Genomic DNA, 20,134 nt, shown 5'->3' with positions numbered 1-20,134 from the left:
GAAGCCAGTCATATTTTTCTGCCTTGGTCCCAATTCCTTTGCCATCCTTGCCCTCAACCTTCAACTGCTTGATGAAAGAGAGTACATATTTCCTCTACACTGTTTCATCTTTTTTGCTGATGGAGTCTAAGAGAAAGAAATTTATGTTTTTTTGGTCCATAATATGGGCTGGAAATATCACTGTCATAAAAGATGCTCATGCCGCTTCAACAGCACCTAAAAAGATTCCAGTCGGGCTTCCCTGGTGGCACAGTGGTTGAGAGTCCGCCTGCCGAAGCAGGGGACACGGGTTCGTGCCCCGGTCCGGGAGGATCCCACATGCTGTGGAGCGGCTGGGCCCGTGAGCCATGGCCGCTGAGCCTGCGCGTCCGGAGCCTGTGCTCCGCAACGGGAGAGGCCACAACAGTGAGAGGCCCGCGTACCACAAAAAAAAAAAAAAAAAAAAAAAAGATTCCAGCCAATTTAGTGCATATAAAGCACCAAACTATAGTTGTTACTCAATAAGTTATTATTTTCCTCCTCTTTCTCTTTCTTCCTTTTGTTATTTTTTTGAAAACAATATCTTGACCTATTCTCACTCCCTTCTGCTGCCTTCTCCCTTTCACCTCACTGTAGAACTCACCTCTTCCAGAGATGTAAATGTAAAATGGATACTTTTTGCAAATGTTTTATTTGTTTTCTATTTCATAGAAAGCTTAATTTCACTGAAATACGAGTAAAGACATTTCTAGAGTCTGCTTCAGAGTAATCTTCCATCTTTTGAAAGTAGTGAAAACAGATAGCAAGCATGCTAAAATAAGAGCTGTTACACTGTTTATGCCAGGATTTGTAAACACTGGGCAACTAGTTCTTCTCTGCTTAGGAGAACTATTTTGGCTATGGTCTTCTTGCTCTATTTTTGACCGTGTAAACTCATTGAATTTTGCTTGGAGCCATGTGCCTGATTACAGATCAAGAGGTACTGCTGGGGAATAAGATATACTTTGGGTTTTTGCTTGTCATCTAATTAGGTTCTATTTTTTCCTTATGTTTTTGCAGTTTTGAAGTTAATGTATATTCACTGCAAAAAAAAAAAAACACAAAAAACCCCCTGAAAAATTAAACAATGTCAGCCATAATTTACTAGCATATAAATAACATTGTTAATAGTTATAAGTATGTTTTCTTCTATCCTTTGTGTATATGTATGTGTGTGCATGCCTTTGTGTGTGTGTGTCGTGTGTGTCTGTGTGTGTGTGTATGAGAGAGAGAAAGGTCTAAACTACTCTTAAGATAAAAGTATCTCACATTTCTTAATACTGGGTACAATCAAATTTCATCTGACTCTGTTCTTGTCTATTACGGTTGAAGTCCAATCTTTGTTATTTTCAGCGCCTGCTCCCCCCTTTCTCAGGCTTGAACAGAATGACAGCATTTCTGCGATCCAGGAAATTAGGAAGACCTTCTGTTCTTTAGTTTATTTAGAGACTGCCTCCCAGTGCCCCTGCCCTGTTCCTCGTGGGGACCTCCTGTGCTTCCAGAGCCACAGAGCTTAATATTCTGCTTTTAGGGCCATTGTCACACACCATTTGGAGGTCCCACCATTCCTGCTTGCTCTTCAAACACACTTAAAGTTGCCATCTAGAGTCACTCACTGAAGGTATTTGCCACCTTCTCGTCCTTTTCTCATGATCTTGAGGACCCCTCTACTCTTCCAACTGTTGCTTGTCCATCCCCAGATCAGACCATGCTCTCCTCTAAACCTCAGAAATACCCAGCCTTTCTTTCCCATTCATTTCTATTGCAGTATTTTAAGGTTCGTCTGAACAGCTCCATCTTTAAGATGGACAGATCCCAAGCCCTGACACCCATCTTAGACTATTTAACATTCCAGGAGCTAAGAAGGTTCCAGTCTGACATCTAATTTCTGGAAACCCATCCCCCAAGGATGTACAGGGAGCTTCTTCTAAAAGCAGCAAAAGATAATAAATTTGAGTTTTTATGTGCTATTGTATTAAATGCCAACACCTCAATTTGTTTGAGTATAAACAAAAACATAATCGGGGTGATATTATAAATACAAGGTTTGTAACTCTCTTTTTAAAAAAACTAACATCATGACTATTTTCCTATGCACTTTTTTTTTTTTTTCCAGCCTGCATTGGTTAAAATAAATGAGCATATGTTCAGGGTGTTAGCTGGTGTATGTCCAACCAACTTGTGCTCTTCACTTAGGTTATCTCAAATGCTTCATAAAGAAATAACATAAATCCTTTTTGTAGGGCATCCCAGCCCTATTGGACAGTTGGGGAAAAATTAAGTTTTCTGTTTCTGACTCTGCACAAAGCGTCAGAACACTTGCCTTGGGCTTTATTTAACCAACTGTGTCATGTCTGATTAACCTGATTATTCACACACAGAAGTTGTACCAGAGTAGTCTTCATTTGCTTTTTCCATTTTCACCCTTCCCATTCTGTGGTGGTTAAAGGTGCCTGTAATTCTTGACCGGTCCCTTTTGAGACTGAACTTTACCTTCTCTACCCTTGAATGTGTGCTATGATAGTTTAACCAATAGAATATGGCCCAAGTCGTACTTGGGCAATTATGAGTCTAGCTTTTACAAGAACTGGCAGCTTTCATTTCTCCTTTCTTGGAATTCTTGCTGTTGGATACTCCCTCTCAGAACCCAGCCCCCATGCTGTGAGATGCCCAAGCCATTGGGCATTCCTGTCTGTTGCCCATCTGAGCCATGGGCAACTCCGTCTTGGTGGTTCCAGATCAACTGAGCCCTCAGATAACTACAGGCTCAACCAATATGAGAACTGCCTAGTTAACGTACAGAATCTCAGATGATCATAAAATAAAAGAAAACAGTCATTGTTTTAAGTCAGTAACTTTTGAAGTGGTTTGTTTTGAAGCAGTAAGATAAAAGAAATACATTCTTTTGGTCTCTATTGTTATAGGATCATGAATAAAGTGAAAGTTTAGCCTCCCACCAGGTTTGTTATTGGTTTCCACGTGGTGGAGCCATCTTCCAAAAAAGACCAGTTCAGTTTCATAAAAGCTTCTTGAGAACCTACTCTGTGCCAGGCAGATGGTTAGGTTTTGGAGATAAGACAAAGTCTGAGCAAGAGGCAGAGAATTTAGCAGAGAAAACATGTATAACTGAATAATTACTACATAATTAGTAATGAATACGTGAGATAGAATGAATGAATTGCAGAGATAACTTTTTATTTCACAAATACTTGCGCATCTATTACATGCCAGATACTCACGACACTTGGAATAGATTCAAAGGGAGGTCTTGGTATGGAGAAATTTGCCAACTAGTAAGCAAGATAGATTAAAAACAGATATTTTCAATATAATGTGGCAAGTGCTAGGACTGATACATGGAGTAGTTGGTAACTCAATGTCATTACATATATATTGCCTAGCAGAGAGAATAGCATTTAAAAGATGCTAAAGGCATTTCATATTCTGTCCTCCTTCCTTGGGGTGACAAATTTTATTTTCCAAAAAGAGCTGCAGCAATATCTTCTATCCCACGTGTCCTTCAGTAATGTGACCTCGAGTCTCTCCCATCAAGGGGAAGAGTCTCATGGTACTCCTTTTGAAGCTGGGCTGGCCTCCAGGACTCACCTGTAACCAATAGAACTTGGTAGAAGTGATGCTGCATGACTTCGGAGGCTGAGCCAGAAAGGGCCAAGCAGTGTTAGCGTTGATCTCCTAGAATACTCAATTATCAGCTGTTCCGTCTCAGGGGGCTTTCTCTGGAGCCCAGCTGCCATGCTGTGATAAGCCCAAGCTACATGGAAACACTGCATGCAGGCATGCTGATCGACAGACCTCGTGAGCCCAGCCTTTGGGTTGTCCTAACTCAAGCACCAGACACGTGAGTGAAGGACCTTCCAGATAATTCCATCCCCTGACTAATTGAGTCACCCTCAACCCACTTGAGTCTTCTGAGCTGAGGTCCCAGATGCCCTGGAGCAGAGACAAGCCAGCCTCACTGTACTCTGTTCAAAATCCTGACCCCCAACATCCATGACCATAATAAAATGGTTGCTATTTTTATGTCACTAGTGTGGAGAGTGGTTACATAGCAATAGATAATTAGAATAGATGGGTTCCAAGAAAGAACCACTTCACAATGAATTATATTATTTTTGAATAGTGTTTATGGTGAGGTACCAGTATTTCTGGATGCAGGTCGTTCAGTTAACTCAGAAAATGAGAAAACATTTTGTCACTAATTCATCTCTGAATGCAGATCACAGGGTTTGGGGACCCCTTCCCTGACTTCTTCGCATTTGTAAAATTATGGGTCTACTTGCTTGAGGAATATTTCACTTCTTTTGATGAGAACTGCTTCTCTTCATCTTCAGATTTAGTGCCAATGAAAATGTTGGAAAAAACTGATTTATTTGATATTCATGTCTTAATTCTGTAAGACAGAGCATTTTAGTAACTGATTAGTGGGAGAGTATGCCTTGCCGTATGCAAAGACACTGGCTACCTCAAATATAATGTGTTTTGTGGCTTTTAATCACTAATTAACATTTGCAGGAGGAATTTGTTTATATGACGAGGACTTGAAAAAAAATGCAATATTAAACTGTACAGTTCCACTTTAGTCATTAGTCCTACCACTTATTAAAAATTAAACCATGTACAGTTCTCAGATTGGCAACTTGCAAATTGTCTAAGGAAGATCCTCACTTTAATTATGTGAATTGAAAGAGATACTTTTTTTTTTGCTACTTTTAAAAATCTTACTGTAATTGAGAAATCATTAAAAGTTGGAATACAGTTCCATTAAATTTAGAGGGGGAAACAGGAGACTGTAGTAATATCCGAAACATCTCCTTTCTTAGGCGGTAGTCTTGGCAGATGAAATAATGAAATCTGAGTCTTTGTGGTGGTAAAATAGGTGACACAGAAGGAAAACAAGGAGGTGCAATAAATGGTTAATTAATGGATGCCAATTATATCTCAGTCAGGATCAAATGAATGTCCTACAGAAGTGAGAGGACTAGTGGTTAAAGAAGGGATGGAATGGAGCTGGAGGGGACAAAATGTGGGTAAGTCTACTGTTGCTCCCTCTTGACAGCCATGTGCTGCTAGGTCAGGATAAAAAAAAGAAAGAAAGAAAAGAAAAGAAAAGAAATCTCCTGGGATCATTGCACAATTGGAATCTGAAAATTCTGACAGTGAATACCTGTTATTTGCAGAGAAGACATACTTCTAGATTCCTAGCTTTCCCATTCTTTGCAATTGGCTAGAATTAAAAGACTTGTTGCACAGGAGGAAAGCATGAGATAGATCCCAGATCCAGAAAATCTTTCCAGGTCTCAGACTTCACAGCATCTTCCTATCTCTGCCTGTCCCAGTCCTCAGACTTCTCTGTTATTTTCTTTTTGTTTGGCAAGTAATATATTTTTGTAAGGCCCCTCAGATTTTACCTGAGTTGCTTAATCACAATTTTCCTTAAAAGACCAGGATGTAAGGTGAGCGCCATGACTGTTCTGTCCATCTTTTGTCCAGGAGTTCATGGGTGAACTGTCTTGGGTTTTCCCAAGTAAAGGAATCATGGAAAATGTTGCCTGAGGCAAGAGAAGTCCAACCCATTTAGGGTTTAGTCCATTCCATGCTGAACATGAGCTGGAATATATTTAGACTTTTCTATGTATCATTTTGGAATATACCCACATATTAAAAATAATTTTAAAAATCAAATATTCTCAGGAATTTTTTCCTAACAAATTAAAAGAGATTTCCATCGAATGTTAATTTGAATATTTTTGAGGAGATAATACATGTCTAACTATTGGGATGTGAAAGTGCACCTTTGCAGTACTTTTGTTCCATTAATTTTTTTTTTTTGAGCTTGCTTGTCAGTTCAGTCACCAGGCTTCACTAAGCTTCACTAATTTTGTGAAATTTGGAATAGTGTTTTGCCACTTTAGAGATAATCCCTGAAAGCTTCCTTCTTGCAGATGGCAATAAATCATTCTCTCCACTAAAAGCCTCCATGTCATTTGAAATTTATTACACAGAGTGCCTAGTGGACTTAAAAGCCATTTCACGTGTCTTATTACTTCAATCATCTAATTTATGGGTTTCAGCTGCAATTGTAGTTGGAAAAAGTATTTTCCTTGCTCTGATCAATATGAGTCTGGTTTTGCATTCATCCCCACTAACCCTCCCTGCCTGATTTCATCTACTACCCTTCTTGGATTGTATAGCTTCTGTAGTCATTCTCCAGTACCCATCATTCAAGGCAATACAGGTCTGAAATGGAAAGAAAGTGCCAACAAGGCTGATATAGATTGACTAAGCTTTACCAGCTCTTAGCCGCACTTGTCAAAAGATATCTTAGTTACTACTAGTTGAGCAGTCTTGCCCTAGGGAAGGAGAAGCTGTCAAAAACTCCTGTGTTTAATATGTACATCTCTGGCTTCATGGAGAGAGTATGAAGGAAGCCTATTAAACACAGATGAGGTAAGACTAAGTAACACACACTTAACACAAAGAATGAAAAGGAATTGGGTACTCTTTATTGACATATTGAAAGCGTTTGTGTCTTTTTTTTCCCTTCCACAATAAATAATCTCTGTTCCCTTTCAGTCATTTTCATCCCCATAATGAAAGATAGTATCAATCGATTAATAAAATGAAGAGGAATGTGGGAATATTATAGTTCTCTATAGCAGTCTGGAGTCTCATATGACAAACATACCCATGCAAGTGTAACAATGATTGAACCACTGCAGGGTCCAAGCTTAGACTCAGTCTTTGTCGATGGTTGTAAAAGCCAACTACTGTATTCTTTGATTTCAATATCAGAAAAATCAGATGTGCCCCCAAATATTCCTATCTTGAGTGGGTGATTCAATACCATGTGAATGAATACATCTAACCCTTGTTGACTTTACATTTTCAATCCATTCAACCTCATGGGAAAATTAAAAGTTGATTCAAAGACCACTACATGCAAGATACTAAAAGATAACTGCACCTTCCTCTACAATTCTTAGTCAACATTGGGAAGTGAGCAATGTTTTGTCTTTTGCACCCAAATACTCCCTCCTTCATTGCTCTTTCCTTCCTCTCCAGAGGATCTTATGTGGGTGCCCATCCTCCCCTTTTTTTTTTTTTTTAAATTTTTGGCTGCGTTGGGTATGCGTTGCCACGCACAGCCTTTCTCTAATTGTGGCAAGCGGGGGGCTACTCTTCGTTGCAGTGCACAGGCCTCTTGTTGCGGAGTCCAGGCTCTAGGCACGTGGGCTCAGTAGTTGTGGCTTGCGGGCTCTAGAGCGCAGGCTCAGTAGTTGTGGTGCTTGGGCTTAGTTGCCCCGCCGCATGCGGGATCTTCCTGGGCCGGGGATCGAACCTGTGTCCCCTGCATTGGCAGGTGGATTCTTAGCCACTGCGTGCAGGGAAGTCCCTCCCCTTTTCTTTTGTGACCAAATTGTTGCGTGCTTCCAGAACAGCCTCTTCTCTCTCTTTTCTTGCTTGCGGGAGAACACACTCCCACAGTAGATGCAGAATACACCTTATACTTTTCTTCTCATCTCCTTTGCACCTATGACGTGGGTATGCGATCTAATTCCAGTGAAAAAGACTGGAGGAGATGTCCACTAGGAGTTCCTGGGAAACATTTTACCTAGTAAAATAGGCATGCGGGAGGAAATACCTCCCTTCCTCTCATGATACAGTCATGTCAGCCCGTGACACCCGGGATCACTGTAGCATCTTGCCAACACACGGAGAATGACAGAGTGAAAAGATGGCAGGACCAGAGTCCTTGGTAGTGAGATGCCCTCTATCTGGAACACTTTGTTTTTGAAAAACAATATGTTTTTACAGAGACAGGTGATGTTTAGCAGTTTGGCCAAATGGTCTGGAATTTCTAGCTCTGAGATACTTTTACCTGTCTCCACAATTAGAAGGATACTGTTCTTTCTTGGCAGTTCTTGTCCCCTTCAACGTAAATTAACTTATTGGTCTAGGCTGAGAGGTTAAGGCAGGAGCTCTGTGATCCAGATCCATCTGGAAGTTTGCTCATTAAAGACAGCCATGGAAGCTAAAGACAAGAGATATGGGGACCTCTACTCTTTCTTTTTTTTCCCCCTTAGCTGAATTCGCTCCCCAAATACAAAGGAATCCATGAGTCCAGACAAAGACATTTTTTAAAGTGGACATTGGACACAAAAGACTTCACATACCAACATAATATAATAAAACTGTGGGCCAGTTTCACTTATGAATAAATGCAAACGTCATAAATAAAATAGAACAAATTGAATGCAGCAACACACTAAGAGAGAAAACACCTTGGCCACATGGTGTTCATGCCAGCAATTTAAGAATGGATCAGTATTAGGAAATATTTTAACATAATTCTCTTACTTTAAATTGGAGGAGAAAAATCCTTTAGCATTCCCACCCATGGGAAGAAAAAAAGCATTTAACAACATTTTGTATCCATTCTTCGTAAAGAGCTCTTCATAAACTCAGAACAATGGGCCCATCATTAACATGATGGATAGGTAGATAGATGGAGATCCTGATGATATTCTGGTATAATTAGAAGCTGTCATGAGTTAAAAAAAAAAAGAGAAAGGTAAAACTTGAGAAGGAAGCATGATACATATGAAAAGTAAGAAATTTACAGCTAGAAAACATAGATTTCCATTTCAGTTTTTCTACCTGCAATCTGTGAGACCTTAGGCATATCACGTCACTCTCTTGGATTTCAGACATTTCACTGAAAAAATAAGGCTGGTAATAGCTACCTTAGGAGGATTAATGTGATCAAAGTACATTAAAGCACTAACTTATACGGGGTTTTCATAAATGGTTGCTTTGGAAAAAAAATACCACCTGTTCTGGAGATTTACCCACCCCAAAACAGAGAGGATAAAACCCAGAAAACATCTGAACATACACTTATTTGAAGTCAATAGATGTTCAAAATTTCCTCCGATTAATCCAGGAGCATGGGTACTTCCTCATTCTGATCCTTCGGATAAGATCTTCAATGATAAAAATAAAAGTTTCAAAAACCTTCTGTGACCCATATCGTGACAGAAAGTTGACTCTTCTTTGTCATTCACGTTGACCCAAAACAAGATACGCGTTTTCTGAGAATGTGCCTGCAACCTGTTGATTTGGGATCCATGACATTCTCCAGACAATAGGACTTCATTCAGTTTCCTGGAACTACTCATCAGAGTCACCTTCACCATTCTTTCTGTTTCTCTGACCTTCTGCTTCTCCAGTCAAGACGCATAACTTATGGAAAAATGGGAGAAGCCGTTAACTTTCTTCCTTTTACCTGTAGCTCTCTTCTGAAATTGCAAATTAATTTCCACAGTCTGGCTCTGCAGTTTTTCTAAGACTGTGATCCTATTTATCTTAAGTGTAGCACTAAGGGGAGGAAATGGAAGCTCAGTCCAGGTGTCCACATTGACTCTTCACACGTTCATATTTTCGTGAAACCCAATCATGTGTTTCTATGTTTTCAACAGTTTCAGTTTCATTTGGTTTGTGCCTTATTGCATTAATAAGTATAATTTCTTTTTAAAATTTGTTTTATTTTATATTGGAGTATAGTTGATTTACAGTGTTGTGTTAGTTTCAGGTATACAGCAAAGTGATTCAGTTATACATATACGTAAGGCCAATAGGAATCTAAGAAATTAGGCTACTGAGGATCCTGAGTCGAAAAAGTGTCTTCAATTGAAGAAGACATCTAGTAAATTTCTTCAACAAATTTTCACCGTGTTGTCTGACTATATTAAAATAAAGAACCAAATTCTGCTTCAGTTCCTTATAAATATCCCACAAATTCTCGGTGGATAATTTATAGTTTTTACCTCTTTGTTCATTGCATCATGTAATGAATAGGTCTTGCAAAGTTAACAAAACACAATCTTTTGCTGTAAACTATGAAATGTAAACTGTGCTCACCAACCATCACTTTTGAACCGGAATACACTTTGTTTTTGTTGTTGTTCTAGGTGCCCCATCTGTGGCATGTGAATTTCTATGTTTGGATCAAACTTTTCATATTTCTTGCTCTTAGGCAGGCACTTAGGTCATAGATGTTCTTGTATGCTAAAATTATTTAACATTTTTTCTTGCTAAAAATTTTAAAAAGACCACATGCAGGGGGTTATCAATAGAAAAAAACTAGTGGTATCAAAATACCTTTTATTTCTGATTAAAAATAACAGGAAATTTAAGGAGTGAGTAAAAAAAATAAGAGAAGAAAATAACAATTGTCTATAGTTAACACCATTCAGAAATAACTACTCTTGACGGTTCGTTTCATTTGTTTCCCATTTTTTTTGCAATGTGTATATTTGAGGGGGATTCCCTGGTGGCGCAGTGGTTGAGAGTCCGCCTGCCGATGCAGGGGACACGGGTTCATGCCCCGGTCCGGGAAGATCCCACATGCCGCGGAGCGGCTGGGCCCGTGAGCCATGGCCACTGAGCCTGCGCGTGGCAGGAGCCTAAAAAAAGCAATGTGTATATTTGAGATATATGAATATATTTATGCATTTATACCTTTCTATTTATAGAAGGAAGTATGGGAAGAGGGCCTGTCTTGGTTTTTCTCAAACAATAAATCTTAGGTTGCTGTGTGCTTCACCAATTCACAAACAAACACTGGCTTATTTATCATGCCTTTACTATTATTTTGTTTAATTCATTATCTTTTTAAAGGCTCAAAAAGCCTTTGGAAGCTGCCAAATAATCTTCTAAATCTTCTACTATGTTAGGAGCTCATTTATCTAATTCTTTTAGGAAGATGGGAGGAATTAAAATGTCTAGAATTATATACGTACTGCATAAAGAAGGGAATAGACACATATTAGTAGATAAATGTAGACAAATGTTCTACCTAATTCTTTTTTTAAACAATTCATTTTTATTGGAGTATAGTTGGTTTACAATATTGTGTTAGTTTCTGCTCTGCAGCAAATTGCATCAGTTATACGTATACATATATCCCCTCCTTTTTTGAATTTCCTTCCCATTCAGGTCACCACAGAGCATTGAGTATAGTTCCCTGTGTTATACAGTAGCTTCTCATTGGTTAAATCATCAGATATTTATTTTGTGCATGCTGAAATGTCTGACTAGTAGAAGGCCTGTGTCACTCTTGCTCTGGTTTCATAACTAGTGTATATGTTTAAAATGTACAGGGAAACCCCTTGTCCAGCAGCCATATTGACATGGATTAATACCTGATACTTTGACTTAAGTCATCAAAGATATTCTTGTCATTAAATGGGTGAATTGTCTTAAGAAATTAATTGAAACAAGATTTCCAGGGTGATTCCAGTGTGAATTGTGGTACCAAACACAAATTAGAGCAAAAAAAAACCCCCAAAACACTTAATAATGTAAGCATTTCAAAAAGAATCAAATTGAATCCTTTTCCTTATAGATTATTTTTTCTGTTTAAATTCTTACTCTTGTGTAAATGTGGTCTGTCTGATCATAACAAAGGAAGCAAATCATCCACCTTGTATTGAGGCTTTTGGAGAATTTCTTCTTCAAAATATATTCTTTAAAAACAAGTTCCATTTTCACACTACATAGTCACAGTTATCCTGGGGTGGGAGTGGGGAACGGGGAAACTTCACACAGATGACCATTGAAAAATTCACAATTCATTAAAAGGACTTCTGCTTTAACCAATATATTCTATGAGCATTGCTAACAAAGGAAAAATTAGATTCACATTTTCTTTTTTTCCATGGGAGTATAGCCAAAATTCTATAGAAAAGTGAAGCTGAAGTAAGGCTCCCAGACAGCTCTCAAACTGGACTCAACCTCTGTGAAACTTCACAGTGGCTGAACTAGAGCTTTCAACGAGGAGATTTTAGATGGATAAGCTTGGAAATCTCCTTTATAAAATTCAACCTTCCAAACAGAAATTGGAAGTCCGATCTCGGACTGAATTTCAGGTGAGCTAAATAATACAGTATTTTTCTAGAGGCAGAGTGCAGTAGGAATTTATGCGATGGACAGGCAAGATTCTAAGAATGAGAAATTTTATTTCTTAAATCTCTCCAGAGATTACTGCAGACATATGTGGCTTGAAGAAGTCCTTCCATGTGTCTTCTGATTCTCAGGAAAACGTATTTTTAAGCGGCAGCAAGAGAGGTGACATTTTATTTTTCTCCATAAGAGACTCTCTTGGAAGGTTATTTTATAGTTTCTTTCCTAGATTCATTCCGAAGAGGTTTTTCTTAGTCCAGGACTCATATCTCTTATAAAAGGTGGAGAGAAGGTGGACTAGGGCTTGGAAAATGTGTGAGTGTAATTTAAAGTTCTTCCTTTTATCAGCAGCGTTCTATCTATATCCTTCTAAAGTTACAGAGCCCAAACTGAAGAATGATTTTCAGGTAGTCTGGGGGATGTGAGATATACTGTTCCCTACTTCAAAATTGCTTTACTTCTGCTTGTGCACCTTACCACCATGTGTGTGCTTATTAGTTGCTAGCTAATATTTTTAGTTAACACAAAATGTCTTGCAAGTACAAAATCAGCTCTCGGCCTACAAGTCATCATTAATACATCAAACCACTTTTCTCTCTGAGCTCACAAGCCTGAATCAAGCAGCTATTATGATTCAATCAGCACTGTCATAGTAGATAAAATCTGATCACCTGAGCCCTAGATTTCAATCAGCCACCACACTCCAGGCAGGGACTGGAAGACTAAAGATTTCAATGCAAGATGGACTTCAGAATGTAGAGAAAAACCTTGAGTTATCTATCTTTCTGTTACCTAAAACTTTCCAAGCATTAGTTCCCTCAGGTAATAATGTGTTGATATACATGTTCTCAGACATCTTTACAGTCTACAATTGTACAAAAAGGCTAAGACATTGGGTCAAGACAGTATCATTCTTTGTGGATAAAGATAATTATGGTGACAACTGTGCAGTCCAACAGAATTCTCTGTGATGAATAAAATATTCTGTGCTGTGATATGGTAGCCACTAGCCACTGTGTCTCTTGAGCCCTTGAAATGAGGCTTGTGTAACTGAGGGGCTGAATTTTTATGGATGGACCTAGAGATGATCATACTAAGTGAAGTAAGTCAGAAAGAGAAAGACAAATACCATACGATATCACTTATATGTGGAATCTAAAATATGATACAAATGAACTTATTTAAAAAACAGAAATAGACTTACAGACATAGAGGACAAACTTAGGGTTACCAAAGTGGAAAGGCAGGGGATAAATTAGGAATTTGGGATTAACTGATACACACTGCTATATATAAAATAAACAAGAAGGACCTACCGTATAGCACAGAGAACTATATTCAGTATCCTATAATAACCTGTAATGGAAAATAATCTGAAAAAGAATATACATATATACATAACTGAATCACTTTGCTGGATATCTGAAACATTATAAATCAATTAGACTTCAAATAAAAAAAGAATTTAAATTTATTTATTTAATTTATTGTATTTTATTTTATTCATTTTATTTTGGGCTGCTTTGGGTCTTCGTTGCTGCACGCGGGCTTTCTCTAGTTGTGGCGAGCGGGGGCTATTCTTCGTTGCAATGTATGGGCTTCTCACTGTAGTGGCTTCTCTTGTTGTGGAGCACAGGCTCGCGGGCTTTAGAGAGCAGGCTCAGTAGTTGTGGCGCACGGGCTTAGTTGCTCTGCGGCATGTGGGATCTTCCCAGACCAGGACTCGAACCCATGTCCCCTGCATTGGCAGGCGGATTCTTAACCACTGCACCACCAGGGAGGCCCCCAAAGAGTTTAAATTTAAATAGCCACATATCTTTAGTGGCTACAGTATTGGACAGGGAAATTCTATAGAATACTTTCATGGAAGGTATCTATCCTATAGGATGAGAATGTTCTGATTAAAGTGCATATTTGCTTCTCTGTGATTAAAGTGCATGTTTGCTCCTCTGTGATAAGCCTTTATTTTTTTAAATGGATGCTATAAAAAATAATTATAAAACCTTGAATTGTTGCATGCTTTGGAAGTGTGTAGAAATGGGTGATGTAATTTTTTAAAATTATGAAATATAAAAAATGTGGGCTGGTCCCTAATAAGTTATTTATGTGAACTCCTAAAAAAAAAAAATAGAGACGTGATATTTCTGTAAGTATTCTTTTCATTATAAAATTATATGCAGCTTTTTTTCGCCCGGTCCCTCCTCCCCCAGAGCGCCGCTCCGGCTGCACCTCCCTAGCTCCGAGCTCCAGGCTCCTACTAAGCCAGTGACACCCTCCGCTCGCCATCATGATCATCTACCGGGACCTCATCAGCCATGATGAGATGTTCTCCAACGTCTACAAGATCGACGACGGGCTGTGTCTGGAGGTGGAGGGGAAGATGGTCCGTAGAACAGAGGGTAACATTGATGACTTGCTCATCGGTGGAAATGCCTCCGCTGAAGGCCCCAAGGGCTAAGGTACCGAAAGCACAGTAATCAGTGGGGTGGATATTGTCATGAACCATCACTTGCAGGAAACCAGCTTCACCAAAGAAGCCAACAAGAAGTACATCAAAGATTACATGAAGTCAATCAAAGGGAAGCTTGAAGAACAGAGACCAGAAAGAGGAAAACCTTTTATGACGGGGGCTGCAGACCAAATCAAGCACATCCTTGCTAATTTCAGAAACTGTCAGTTCTTTATTGGTGAAAACATGAATCCGGACGGCATGGCGGCTCTGCTGGACTACCGTGAGGATAGCGTGACGCCATATGTGACTTCCTTTAAGGATGGTCTAGAAATGGAAAAATGTTAACACATTTGGCTGTTGGGATCACTTGCTCGTCATAACTGGCTGGCTGCTGCTTTTCATCCACACAACACCAGGACTTAGACACATGGGACTGATGTCATCCTGACCCCTTCGTTTTGATGTTGATTTATTTGGAGCAGAGGCATTGTTTTTGAGGAAAAAAACCCAAAAACATGTTATGTAGATTGTCTAAAAATAAAATGCATTTAAACTCAAAAATAAAAAGTATAGGCAGAGTCTCTATGGAACTGTGAAATCCTACTATTTGTTATCAGAAACTCTGTCTTCTGTTGTTTTGATCTTATGTCATCTTGTACGTGGTAAGCATTCAACTTTTTTTTTTTTTAATTTTAGAATGAATAAGGTTTATTAGGTTCTATCACCCACAGGAGGTACATCCCAAATCTGCTAATGAGCAGAGCTGAGCAGAAAAGAAAGAGTTATTTAACAACTCATCATTTTCTTGCTGCAAGATTGCCCTTGGCTAATCAGCTCACTGCAGGAATTCAATAAATAATAAATAAATAAATGAATAAATGCACAAACTTTGACCAGCAGTATTTGTTTCACATATATACAATTCTTTCTTCAAAAGTAACATCAAGTTGTAACCAGTTAATTTGTACTTTGTTATTAGGTTGTCTCTGTGCTGTGCTTGTGAGTAGAGGTATCCCAAGTGATTCTACATTTTAATTTACAATGAACTAGGTCTATGTGTTGCCTTTGCATTGGGTTCTTAGTTCTCAATAGGTGCTGCTGAAAACAAGTTAATGCCAGATGATGAAATAGAATGTAGTTTTTTACGTCAAGAAGAATGGCTCTGCAGTTACTTTTCCTCAGAGGTTAACTTTCAATTAAAAAATAGTTAGCATGAGTCTTAGACTGCACATCTTGTGTTCTGGACAGTCTTGGAACCCTCCAGTACCAAGGCAGGAATTCAGTTTTCTATCTAACAGCAAAGGGATTATAAAAAGTTCTCAGAGTAGGTACTGGATATTCTCATAAACCTACAGCTCCCTGTCGATTGAGACTGTCGAGGCTTGCAAGTCAATTCAGAATGATTGACTCTTGTTCTAGATTATTGAGCAATGTATTGATTCTTGGCATCCTCTAATAAGAAACATCAGGAACTCATTTGTTTATATCATCTTTACAGCCAGACCTAAAATCCCAGACATTTGGCATCCAGTTAAAAAATATTCCTATATGGTTTGCATATGATGTCACCAAGACAGTGTGGTGACAGAAATCTAAAATAATATGTGTCTTTCAAAAAAGTTATATTTAAGGAAAATAATTAATGTTGACTATAGATGAGTAGCTTGAATTTCTTAGGAAGTTCCTCTACCTGCCAAATTGTCCACCTGGTATCAGATACAAAACAATATGAAATGTCAAATGGTAAAATAGGTGCTTTTTTAAAATCAGTTTGTTGATGTGGGTTAGGGAGATCCTACACTATGGAAACTTTCCAAGGAACTTGCATAATATAATTGGGCACTTCTAAAGACAGATGGCTCAGAGCCTTAGTATTTTAAATTGTTTTTACTGCCTGATAAATGTGTCCTAGATAATGAGGGTGATTTCAGTATTGTGTAGCAGCAATGTAATTTAGGGTACAGATTCACAGTGGGACAAGAATCCTAACACAGGTGTGTGGTCAGTTCAAATAAAACATCATGGACCTTAATATGGTCATGGAGCTTCTTGTCTCTAATTTAAAGTCAAGGATTCCTTAACTTTTGCTTTCCTCCATGTTTGAAATGAGACTGTAAGTGGTTGGTGTCCCTGTGCTATCTGGCACCTAACAGAAAGCATAGATCCATTACCATATGGGGAAATGCCAGTAGAACAAAGCAGTGGTTTCATTTCATCATAACTTGCTGACACGTATAGAAGTAAAGATATGGCTGACCTTATGGAAAGTGTCTTCATATTTGGTGAGTTCAGTATTGGGGAATGTCTACTCCACATCATGGGGAAAAGAGCTACTCTTGTGTGTGCAGAATAAGGTCTAAAGATACAAAGTAAGCATCTTTATATTTGTTATTTCGGTTTGTGATTGTATTCGTTTTCTATTGCTATAAAGATGACCACAAATTCAGTGATTGACACAACGCCCATTTTCTGTTTGTTTTCTCATGGTTTCTGTGGGCCAGAAGTTTAAATAGTTTTGCTCATCTAGTTTCTCTACTTGAGATTTTACATGACTGAAATCAAGGGATGGCAGAGCTGCGTTCCTTTCTTGAGGCTCTGGGGAAGACTCTGTGTCCGAGCTCACTCAGGTCGTCGGCAGAATTCAGTTCCTTGTGGTCGTAGGACTGCCTTCGCATTTGAGGGTTCCTTCACTCTGTCAGCCAGGGGCTTAGTTCCTAGAAACCTCTTTGCCACCCTTGCATGTGGCTGCCCTACATCTCAGAACCAGCAGTGGGGTGTCAAATCCTTGTCATACATGGAATCTCTGACCTTCCTTTCTACAGGGTCTCTGCCTCTACCCAGGGAACATTCTTGGCTTTTAGGGCTCATGTGATTAGGTGGGACCCACCTAGATAATTGAGGATAATCTCTCCATCTGGTACGGTTCTTAACCTTAATTACATCTGCAAGTCTTTTTTTTTTTTTCATATTGGGTAATGCATACAGCAATCCAGGGATTAGGGTATGGTTACATTGGAGGGGGCATTATCCTGCTTACCACAGTGATTATCAGTATTAATGACTTATTTTTTTTTTTGCTGTACGCGGGCCTCTCACTTTTGGGGCCTCTCCCGTTGCGGAGCACGGGCTCCAGACGCGCAGGCTCAGCGGCCATGGCTCACGGGCCCAGCCGCTCCGCGGCATGTGGGATCTTCCCGGACCGGGGCACAAACCCGTGTCCCCTGCATCGGCAGGCGGACTCTCAACCACTGCGCCACCAGGGAAGCCCCAATGACTTACTATTAATTGTAGTTTAAGAAACAATGACCTATTTTTACCTCTCTCTCTGTATTTCATCTAGATACCTGGAATACCAAAAAGAAGAACTTTTCCATATGTTTCTGCAAGTTTATTCTCTTACGGTTTCCTCATCAAGCACACCTTAGGCATTTGTTATTATATCTGGAAACTTGAAAAGCATAGTCTCTGTGAAATATGAACAATTTCAAGACAAAGGAAATTATAAATTTAATGTGATTATGAATGCCATTGGGTGCCTTCAGACAATTCTTTTATTACCTCCATTGTTATGGTTTTTAATTTTTAAAAAAAACCAGAGCAAAATTAGTAAAGTCTGTCATATTTGCAAGAACAACCAGGTGTTTTCTATAGGCGTGGGATACAGGGGCTGTTTAAGTTCTGATTCATAGTTCATTTTAGTGTCCACAAAATCTTACCACTAGAAATTAGAACAGTGCCAGGTTAAGTGTATTTAAGTAGATAAAATCTTATTTGATATGATACCAGTAGCATTGGGATATTAGAACAATGGCCAGTTTTTTTTTTTTTTTCATTTTATTCTGTGCTAATAGTTCTGTTCACAGGTTTTCTACTTCTCTTCAGTACTTTATGTTTTTCTAGAAAATTGTCCATTTCATCCAGGTTTTCAAGTTTATTGGCAATTTTGGAATTTCTGTTATAATTTAAAAATTAAAAATATCTTTATTTGTAGTTACATTTATTGCTTATGTTTTATTTTGAACTTATTTGTTATTTCATTTTTTTCTTTAATATACTCATAAAAGTATTAGTGTTTTAAATGAGGCAAAGGTTTGTTTTGTTTAATCAATTCTAATTTTTTTGTGTGCTTATTATCATTTGGGGGTTTTACCTTTATATCTTCCCATTTGGGATTATTTTGTTATTCCTTTTCTAGCATATTCTGTAGAAAAATTTACTTAATCTCTCTTGTTTTTAAGAAATAATTTAAAGTTTATAAATTATCCTCTGAGAACCACATTGCCCTTATCTCACTGGCCCTGAAATATAGGATTTTTTTTCTTATTATTAAATATTTTACAGTTTCCATTTTGTTTTCCTGCTTAGCTCATTAATTATTTACATGTGGGAAGAAACAAACAAACAAAAAACCCCACCAGATATACCGAGTTGGGAAGAAAGGGTGACTTCTAGTTTCACTATATGTGAATGTGGCCATTTTGGTACTCACAGTGTAGAATTTGCTGAGACTTCCTTTATGTCTAGAACAGTCTTTGCAAATGGTCTTTGTGTGTTTGAAAAGAATGTACATTCCCTGGTTTTGGATGCAAAGTTCTATATAAATCTGTTACATCAGACTTGTTCAGTATATTGTTGAAATCTTCCACATCCTTGCTTTTTTTTGTGTACTTGATCTGTCAGTATATGAGAGACATGTACTATGATTGTAGGTTTGTCTGTTTCTCTTTATGTTTCTATCAGATTTTGCTTTGTACATATTTTAAGCTTTATTCAGGTTCATTCAAGTTCAATACTTTACAGCTCATTAATAGATTTTTTCCATTTATTGATATATGAAATGTCTTTCTGTGTTTCCTGGATTCTATTTTGACAGATTTAATATCATTATATCTTCTTATATCTTATTTCTTTTTTGCTAGTATTTGACTGGTTTGTACTTTTTTCATTTCCTTATTTTCAACCTCTCTAATTCCTCTTGTTTCAGCTGTATTTGGTAAACAGCCTATATTTGCATGTTGTTTTATTCATTTTGAGATTTTCTGTCTTTTGATAAGTTATTCATATTTACTATGGTTATTAAGATCTTTAGGCTTATGTCTAGTTTCTTTTTCCATGTGTTTTCTGTTTACCTTGCTTTCTCATTGTTTCATTTATTTTTCTCCTCTTGCCTTCTGTTGAATTGCTCAAGAATTCTTTGCTCTGTTTTTTCCTCTATTGGTTTAAAGCTATACTTTTAATTTCTACCCTTCTGTTATTATCTTCACATTTTTATCACACATAAATAAGCTTATTAGAGTTTCCTAATAAAGTCTCATGTTATTCAGTTAATTTCTCATTCCCTCAAAGAAGATAGATATGTTAGAATATTTTTTATTCTGGGATTCTACTCAGTAACCCTCCTGCCCCCAACCCAACTAACCCATGCTATCTTTTGGAATTTTAATTTCAATTATCAAAGTTTATTATACTATTTATTCAGCTATTACTTATAGATTTTACTGCTTATAAGTTGCTTCTTATTGCATTTTTATCTAAATTCTTCTTTGTGTTTTACTTTTTTTCTTGTTAGAATGTATCCTTATATTCTTTATAAACTTATAAAGTTTACTTCTGTGTGGGAGAGTCTATAGGTAGTAAAATTTGAGTGCTTAAACATATGAAAATGTCTTTCTTAAATGT

At 38.0% G+C, this 20,134-nt stretch overlaps 1 pseudogene; it reads left to right on the top strand.

Annotated features, from left to right (window-relative positions):
* The first annotated feature begins 14,096 nt into the window (after positions 1-14,096).
* Positions 14,097-15,016, top strand: LOC113631631 (translationally-controlled tumor protein pseudogene; annotated as a pseudogene).
* The last annotated feature ends 5,118 nt before the right edge of the window (positions 15,017-20,134 follow it).

The sequence above is a fragment of the Aethalodelphis obliquidens genome, unplaced genomic scaffold (genome assembly GCF_003676395.1).
Source record: "Aethalodelphis obliquidens isolate GAN/ISIS:26980383/991018 unplaced genomic scaffold, ASM367639v1 scaffold34, whole genome shotgun sequence".
Taxonomy (NCBI): domain Eukaryota; kingdom Metazoa; phylum Chordata; class Mammalia; order Artiodactyla; family Delphinidae; genus Aethalodelphis; species Aethalodelphis obliquidens.
Note: the sequence above shows the minus strand (reverse complement) of the source record. Positions and strands in the feature narration are given on the sequence as shown.